Raw genomic sequence first — 9,644 nt, 5'->3', positions numbered from 1 at the left:
AAGCAGTCAAGAAATACACTGCAGACTTGGTAGAGCAGCCATGAAAGCCTTGGAAAAGATATTCAAATGCTGTGATGTCTCTATACCTACAAAGATCAGAACCATGCAAGCCATGGTATTCCCTATGACACTCTATGGAAGTGAAAGTTGGACTTTAAAGAAGCCAGATAGGAAGAGTATTGCCACCTTGTTGGAGAAGACTCTTGAGAATACCATGGATAGCTAAGAAAAGAAACCGATGGATCATCGAACAAATCAACCCAGAGTTCTCACTCAAAGCAGAAATGACCAGGCTCAAATTATCCTACTATGTACATATGCAAAAACCCAGTTCTCTAGAAAAGGCTGGGAAAGGTGGAAGGAAAGAGAAGAAGAGGATGACCAGCAGCAAAGTGGATGGACTCAGTTACAGTGGTGATGAGTGCACCATCAGCAGACCTAAAAGACCAGGTTAGGGATAAATCATAATGGAGAAAATCTATCTATATGGTTGCTTGGAGTCAACAGTGACTTGATGGCACATAATCAATTACTCAGTCACTTTTCATTCCTGACCTAACTCTTTTTTTAACTCATGCACTTCTGAAATACCATATTCCCACTGCATTCAACTTACTTTTATGTTTCTGCTAACATACTTAACTTTCACTTCCATATAACAAAATAGCCCCAACCATACTCTTGTACACAATCACTTGAGCTTATTTTAACAACCATTCAGTCCTCATAGCAGAATAAATGTAATGCTTTTCCCTTCTCACATTAAAATTACAATTCATCTGCCGAATTTAGGGGCTGTTGATGCTTTGGGGGCCTCATGTTGTGTACTCCCTATTTTGGGCTTTACTTTCAGTGGGGATGCAGTTTGTTGGTTTATCTAACAAAATTTTATTCTCCCTTTAAATGAATCTGTACCTACGATTTCAGCTGTTCACTAAAATAGCATGAAAACATTCAATAGGTACCATGTTCTATTTCCAAATACAAAACATTGTAGTGATACCTTAGAAAATTATTTTGCTCATGAAATGTTCAGTTGGGAAAGTCCAATATTTTTTTAAAAAACTTATTTTTTTTCTTTATTGAAGCAATCACATATAGTTATACTATATAAAACTGCTGAATGACTTTTTTACTAGAATCCATATTCATTCCCTACATTTTCTAGTGAAGTTTCAGTCATTAATAAAATCACCTTTTCAGATTAGCGTCACATTAAAAAAGCAACAATGTCTTAACTCCAGGCATCTTTTATTAGCATTCTATATTTATAACTCTGGTCTCAAAAATCACTATGAATCGCAGTGGGATACAAATTGAATTAATTGATTAATTAATTATACTACTGATGTATCTTACCCAGCTCAGCTAATCAGAAATTTGTCATAGAACAGACTTAATTGAATTTCTCCACTTGACCACAATTTCTTGAAATACTCTGCAGTATTCCAAAACTGGAATAAGATTATTTTTTTTTCTTTAAAGAAAGAATAAAGCAAGCATGGCAATGTGTGAAACTTTAAAAGAAAGAGATTGGAAGATACTCTAAAGCTATGAGCTAGTCAGCCACCAGGACATACCGCATGCCAAAAGGAGATTCAGGCCCCAGCATTCTGTGGCTGAGAGTAATTGGAATTTGGGTCTCCCCATTCCTAGTCCAATGCCCTTTGGCAAGGTGGTGCCTCCCAGAGGTTTTGGACTACAAATTCCATCAGCCCCAATCAGCACATTCAGGAGTAAGGAATTAAGGGAAATTTAGTTCAAAACGTCTGAATAACACCACATTACATCCTCAGATTGGATGAACACAGAGTTTTACTTTATAAAACTGCTTCTAGCTTTCGCATTTAGAAGTTGAAGCTCATATTTTACTTTAATACAGCCTTCCCCATCCTGATGCCCCTCCAGTGACAGATGATACCCAGGAATTCTGGGAGTTGCTATTCTACTGTATCAGGTGGTAGTAGTTCTAGAAGACTGCTCAATCAAAAAGAATGAGCTTGTTCTTGTGACAATCTTAGGTTTTCCATCTGCCATGCTGGCATAGTGAGAGTCCTGGTTCTCCATCTTATAGGCTTCCTGACATTAAAGAGGTCATTATAGCTATTAGGACTATTGCAAGGACCACCTTCTTGCTCAGTGGCCAGAACAGGTCAGCATATTGTCTTCTGGTAAACTGACAATCCTAGTAATGGCAAAGTGGATAGTGGAGCAGATGACAAAACCAGTGAAACTGTAAACCCTTATGTGGAAATCATATAATTCTATAAAACCACCTCATGGTTATTTTGCAATTTCCATTCTTTCATCTACTGCTTCACAGGCATAAATGGTTATAACTGGTACTTTCCTTCTGTTGTTCAGAAAGAACATGTGCTTCTCCAACTGACTTGATATGTGATCGCTTATTTCAGAAAATTGCAATATTAAAAACTATCTCTTCAATTTGAAGTAATCATATTTATGACTACAAGTTACTTAAGAAAACATAGGAGAAGGTATTAAAGCAATGATAAATCTCACAGATTAATTTAATTAGATATGAAGATCCCTCTCCCTCTTCTTTCTGTAGTCTTGTGGAATTAAATTATATATCACCTTGTACTATTTTCCTTATCAGATTGCTTCATTTACTTTAGATATCAAGAATAAGAAAATTACAACAGTAAGTATTGCAAAGTGCCGCAAAGGCTCTAAAAATTATAATAGATTTTCACTTTGATAGAAAATAAACAACAGCTTTTGTAATGCCATATACAGAATCCCCAAAGCTAAAATATCAAATCCAATTTATTAAATTTCCAGAAATTTCTTTCCACCATTTTATATTATTTTTATCTTATTTCCTGTTGAGTAGCATACAAATGATAGCAGATAAGTAGGACTGATAATGAAGCTCAAGCTCAGATACTTTGGTCACCTAATGTGAAGAGAGGACTCTCTGGAAAAGACTCTGATGCTGGGAAAGACTGAAGGCAAAAGGAGAAGAGGACGGCAGAGGATGAGATGGTTAGATAGCATCACTGAGGCAATGAGCATGAAACTGAGCAAACTCAGGGAGGCAGTGAAGGACAGGAAGGCCTGGCGCAATATGGTTCATGGGGTCATGAAGAGTCAGACACGACTTAACGACTGAATAACAAAAAAGAACTGTAACAGAGTTACTCAGTATGACAGAATAGGCACTGTTGCGATTATCTTACAGAATCTTATTATATAAATATATATATATATATATATATATATATATATATATATATATATATAGCCACCCATCTCACACAAGGTGACTCTTATGGAATATTTGTAGGATTATTTATGTATCCATTTGCTTGACTATTTATCTAGATAGATAAATAATCCAGGTACAATAATAAAAGGTAATATACATTATTTATAAAAAAAAAAATAAAGCCAGACATTTGACATAATCAGTGTCCATAAATTAGAAATACAACTGCCATTATTAATCTTTAATATCAGATTCAGCCGGCGTGGCACAGCTAGGGACTTACCCAGCCGTGCTTAGTCAGTTTCACCGCCCGAGCGCTAGCAGAGGAAAAGGGGAAGTGAGAAACCGCGAACTGATTAATGGGCCAGCTGGCGCTGCTTAACTAAACCACAAGCGGATATTTTGTGTTAACGCCTATTTGCCTTGGGCACTGCAGACCAAGGGGAGCACAGCGGCTCGGAGGCAAAGCAATCAGCGCGTGATTGAGAACTCCCGGCTTTGCACACAACAGAAAGACCCAATGAAGACAACAACCACACCATTGATAAAAAGCAATCAAGAACACAAAAGAACTGGACTGAATCTGCCATTTGAGTGAGGGGGGGGGAAACTGCGGGTAATCTGTAACCAAGCAACAGGGGCTAAGTGCAGGAACGGGGGAACTTTAAATTGTGCTGTAAGATATGCCAAGCCAATCCTGGCTTTGTCTGTACTTACTACGTTATGCTTGAGTAAACTTCATTGCTGAACACATGTGTCACGAGAGTTTCTCTGAGACAAACGGGGTAAACATTTACATTTAAAACCAAGGTGAATAAAAACAAGTTCTCTGAATACTTGTTAATGTGTAATGGGCACACTTTAAAGGTAGACAAAATCCTCAAGTTCTGGTCTGTTATGCTGCATTTCAAAATAGGCATGTCTTATTAGCATAATTGCCAACTGTTCTTCAAAATTTACCTATCCGTTTCTGCCATTTTCTCCCTTGCCCAACAATAGTGAAAAGAATGTAGACATATAGCACAAACTTCCTTAACAGGTGCTTGGCCATATTTTTGAATAACTAGCATTTTGAATGACATTTTTAATTATTATGAACAAAATGAATGTTGCAGGGGTTCCTCCATGCATACAAACCACATGCACACTTGATGAAGAGGGGAAGTTGTATGTGATGTTTGACCACTTTCCCAGTTGAAGCTCCTGTTTCTGATCTTTGCATGATGATAAGAAGTGGGGAGCATAAAACTAAGTATATCATGAAAAAATTAGAAGGAAAAAATTTCCTTCTCCCTAAAGACCTGCACATTTGTGCATTGTGAAGTTAGGGTTGCCAGGTCCTCACAGCCAAGGCCTCTGTTCTAATGGCTACTGGTGAGCGTATTCCAAAGCAAAACACCAGGCAGCAGCTAGTTCCTTTGGAGCCATGTGGGTCAGGGGGGTTGGAAGTTTATTTATTTATAGAATGTTATTTCTATGACATTAGGTGAAACAGGGTATCTGGCAGGTGCCAAATGATGCAGCCAATGTTGTACTGCCTGCCCTAGCCATGACACTGGGGCCTATGCAGCTGGATTGGTCTAGTGGTTAAGGCACTGGGCTAGAAACCAGGAGACTATGAGTTCCAGACCTCCCTAAGGCAGGAAAGTTGGCTGGGTGGCTCTGGGCCAGTCACTTTCTCTCAGCCCACTGACCTCAAAGTGTTGTTGTAGTAGGAAAAATAGGAGGCAGGTATATTAGGTATGTTCACTGTCTTGAGTTGACAAAATATTAAAAGGTGGGCAAAAATATAATAATAATAACAACAATAACAGTAATAAATATAGAAGTTGTTGTGATTACCCTAACCACATGATGAGCAGCAGAAGCATTCATCCATAGAGGTGCTTAGATCTCAATTAGATCTCATCCATAGGAGATATTATTATTACTTGAAGATGCATGAGAAAACTAAAGAAATGTCTGATATGCAAGGTTCATGGTGGTCTTCCTATGAAGATAATGACTACCCCAAGTCAAGTTCAATTCCTGTCGACTACATGGACATATCCAAGTTGCTTTTTGGCAACAACACAGAAGTGATTTCCTACTACCTCCTTCTAGGATATATTTTGAGCTTTCTAGTCTAGTCCACTATTGGTCTCCCATCCAAGTAGTAATCAGGACCAGCTCTGCATAGCTTTTTTTTTTTTTAGATCAGCCAATGTTAACTAGGCATTGCCACCTGCTATAGATGGGTTTCCTATACATAGCATCAAATTTGTCTTGCTCTTCTGTGGGAATAAATTACTTCCCATTTTCAACTTATTATTCAGTGTTACAAGAGGGTGGGAATATCACAGCATCCAGTGGGAGTTTTATAGTTTCAACTAAAACACTTTTGGTGAGAATAAATTGCATACATGCATTTAGCAGCTTCAATCCTGTTACAGTAGATTGATGAAAATACACCAAATTTATTTCCAGATGAATTAATCATAACATTATTGGGAGAAACTTGCAGTTGTATCAGATACATTGCATTTAGAATCCTTCATATAAAAATGAAGTGGAACCTTTGTTCTATTCATGAAGATTTAATAACCGCTTGTATGCAATTGAAAATTAAGAAAATGAGTGAATGGGAAAATACAATGAAGTAGGAAGAGAGCCTTTGCTGATGCTTGATACTGGACCTAACAAAACGTCATGAAATCTAATAGAAAATTTAGCTGTAAGAACACATCTACATTTAGATGTGGCAGGCAGCTTCATGTCTAGCAAATATAGAGAAATTATTTGATTTTTTTTTTTTTATTAACAGCATACCTAAAGCTTAGCTGACTTTGTCAAGAGTGGCCAAGCCATTATTGTATATCCAATTCCAATATAAGCAAGAGCTAACGTTTTCATTTACCTGATCAATAACATTGAAAGCTGCTATTTGCTGACACACAAAAATAAATCCAGGTTACCAGAGGACACCTTGAATGGCTCTAAGTTGCCTTGAGAAGTCACACACATTAATGCTGGTGCCTTCTCTAAATTATACACAGTGATTATACAGAGATTAGAAATAATGAAGTGGTAAGATCAGAAAAAATATATCTATACTCCATGGAGACAATGTAGCAGGCTTTGGAGTTATCATATTCATATAACTTTTTGGTATCCCCACCCCACACCTGCCCCAAACTCACCAGATTTAAATTCAATGTTTGATGCAAATCTACAGTGTGTCCTTAGCCAGCCAGCCAGATCAGCCTGTGGAAGTGTAACCCGGTATGACCCTGCCTCAGCTCCTGCACCTCAGCAAAGGATAGCAGAATGGGCTAGAGGGGGCAAACATTCAGAAATAGGAACCCAGGGACTGAGGAGGTCATTTTTATTTGGGGGTGGGAGAAAAGAGATTTAATTTTTGGCACAAAATTGAGGGACAGGATGAGGCACTCTGTTACTGACCTGTAGCTGAGCAGATTGGGCTGATTTTCACATCCCACTAACCGCCGTGCCAACATGCCCTACTAATAATGTTTAAATGATATGTCATTTGCTTTTGTCTCATTCCTGTTTTCTCTCTTCTCTCAACGCAGTTTTTGCCACAGATGTGATCCAGGATGTTTTGTTGAAGATGTAGCTTATTCCAGCAACCAAGGCGGAGATGTGCCTCCCATTGCCAATTCAAGCTGCTTTGGTTGTGCTCCTCCCATCCAGTCACTGCTCATGGCAATTCATGGCCATTTTAGTTGGGTTGTAGGAGAGACTAGACCTCTGGCTTCTGCCAAGGTAGCTGCCCACATAATACCTTACTGTTTTTTTTTTTCCCCAAAAAAACACTTGTTAGGCCTTGGAGAGGTTTCTTATATACACAAATTAGCATCTCTTCAAAGAGCACTACTGTGGACCCACAAAGAGTGTGGCACTCTTCTGAAAGAGTACAGGCTGTATGCATTAAAAAAAAAAATACTTAGCTGTTTCATAAGTGATGTGAAATATTAAGGGGAGAAACAGAACAAAAGGCAGAATGAGAGAGAGAGCACAAGAGAGTGAAAGAGTGGGTGAGAGGCAAACTTAGAAAGAAGCAAATGTGCCAGGAGAGCTCCCTCTTGCTTCATTCTGTGCCCCTCCCCCTCTGTGTGACAACCTGTCATTTGGGCAACTTGAAAGGACTCTAAGCCTTCCTTCCCAGGCAACTGCATATATATGACCAATATTTCCTCCCATGTTAGGGAGACAAATTGGACTTTGCTATTCCTGCTGCCACTTCATGGGAGAGAAACAAAGCCAGGAAAACCCACAATAACTTTAACTTGTCAGTTTTAAGGACAGAACCATCCTTGCTTTAGCCATTGGGGCAGTGCACTTGAGACCAGCATACTTTTGTGACAACTGAAGGACTGGAGGATAGCTTGTTAACACGTCTGTGAAGAAGAACCCATTGATTGAGGCAGCTCTGCTCACTTATTGGCCACAAAAGGCACTTTCTGTCTGACTTCCAGTTCTCTGCAAACACTTCAGATTCAGAATATGGACATCTACAATGTCCTGGTAACTTAATAGTGAGAACAATCAACTCAAGCCCTGTTCCATTTTAAATGTGAAATTAGAAGACTTGGGTGACAGAAAGGTTGGTCATCCAGAAGTGACCTCTATTTCCAAATATAGAGTAATTTTAATAGTCTTGTATATTAAAATCAACCTCTGAATGAAAATATTTTGTGATGCTGTGTGATCTAACTCCCTTTTTTAAACAAAGAAAACAAGCTGAATCTATGCTAAAAATTAGTGTGAGAGTTAGATTCAGCATTTTTTTTCCCAATGGATAGTGGAATTCTTTAATTTCCATTTTTCTTCAGCTATAGATCTAGAAAAAAAAATGTATAGAAAAAATGCATTCTGACCAAAAATCTCCAGATAGCATTACTGCTAAGCTTCCTTGAAGTCCCAGAGCAGACTGCTGGGACAATTGGAGTCAAGCAGATCATCATTCTTGATTGTATTATTGGAAAGATTCTCCCCCATGCACCCTAGACTGTATTTTGGGATGTTCTGTGTTGGAATAAGAAGGAATACACACTTTTATACTGGAATGCTTAACACCAGTATCAGACTGCCTCAGTAGTAGTCTCAATGATGGGGTGGAGATGAGGCATTGTGAAGATATGTCCTCTATGAAAAAGTTTGTGAGGTGTCTTTTGGCTGTGGCAGGCAGAACCTGTCCGTCCATATACTGCTTCATTCACCGTCTTTTGTTCTCTTTCTTTTTCAGGATCTCATCAATCCTACCCAACCACGGTTTTCTCAATTCTCCTCTTCCTCTCAGCCCATTCGCACATCTTTCACCTATGTGTTTTGCAAATTGACCCTTGTTCATTCTCTCTTTATAAATAAAGAGACTCAATGTACTCCTTTCCTATTGTCATTCACTTTTCTATTTGGTCCACATTAGTTCATCATCCTTTTGTTTTTTGCTTTATTTCTTATTTTAGGACAATCTTATACCCCATTTTCACTGCAGTCAACTTCATTTTGTATTTCTCATGTCATACCCAATTTTCATTTCCGCATAAGAAGATGGACAGATAAACAATCTTATAGGCAGCCATTTCACTTCTATTAACAACAAACCACATACTTCCCACTACCTTTCTACTAGCATATGCATGTCTTAAAGTTTCTCCATCTATTTTCCTACAGTATTTTTAGTGAACAATTTGCTCTACTTTTTTGCTATTTATGTATAACTTTCACTCCATATTCCCTGTCAGTTCCCTGGTCTCTAATACATTGATTTTAGATCCAAGCCATTCATGCATTCATATAATCTCACATTTACTACAAATCATTCAGATTCTCAGTTGACAAAACAGGATCATCAGCATACAAAAATGTACAACATTTGTGTCCCTGACAAATACAGCTCTAAAAAATTATCCCAATCTTTCATCAGAAATGATTAAATCAATCATGCTCTTAGTTTTAGAAATAGGGTTAATTCCTTTTTCGGGTATAGATATAAACAGACCTATCCTTAAACAACATAGACATTTTTCTAAGCAGATAGTCATGGTCACTATTTTTATTTATTCTTGGGTATCCAATTGGCTCCTCACTTTTTTATACTTTTTCATCTCCTTCCTTCCCTTCTATTCATGTCATCTGGCAGAAAAAAAAAAAAATTCCCCTGAATTATATTCATTCAGAATGTTGCACAATTTTTCCCAGAACATATCTCTGCTTCCTTTATTACTATTGACTGGAGTATAATATGCATTTATGACTAAGGTATAGAGTCCTATGCAACAGTTACAACCTAGATAACATCAAGTCTTACTTTCTGACATACATTTTAGCCCTTTCATTCAAAATTACACCTATACCTTAATTTCCTTGCATGCGTTAATCAACTGACTCCACTAGATTTTTTTTCTTA

The sequence above is a fragment of the Python bivittatus genome, unplaced genomic scaffold (genome assembly GCF_059951505.1).
Source record: "Python bivittatus isolate LINGU-HERP-01145 unplaced genomic scaffold, Pbiv_v1 ctg000700_np1212, whole genome shotgun sequence".
Lineage (NCBI taxonomy): Eukaryota > Metazoa > Chordata > Lepidosauria > Squamata > Pythonidae > Python > Python bivittatus.
This window is presented reverse-complemented; position numbering follows the sequence as displayed.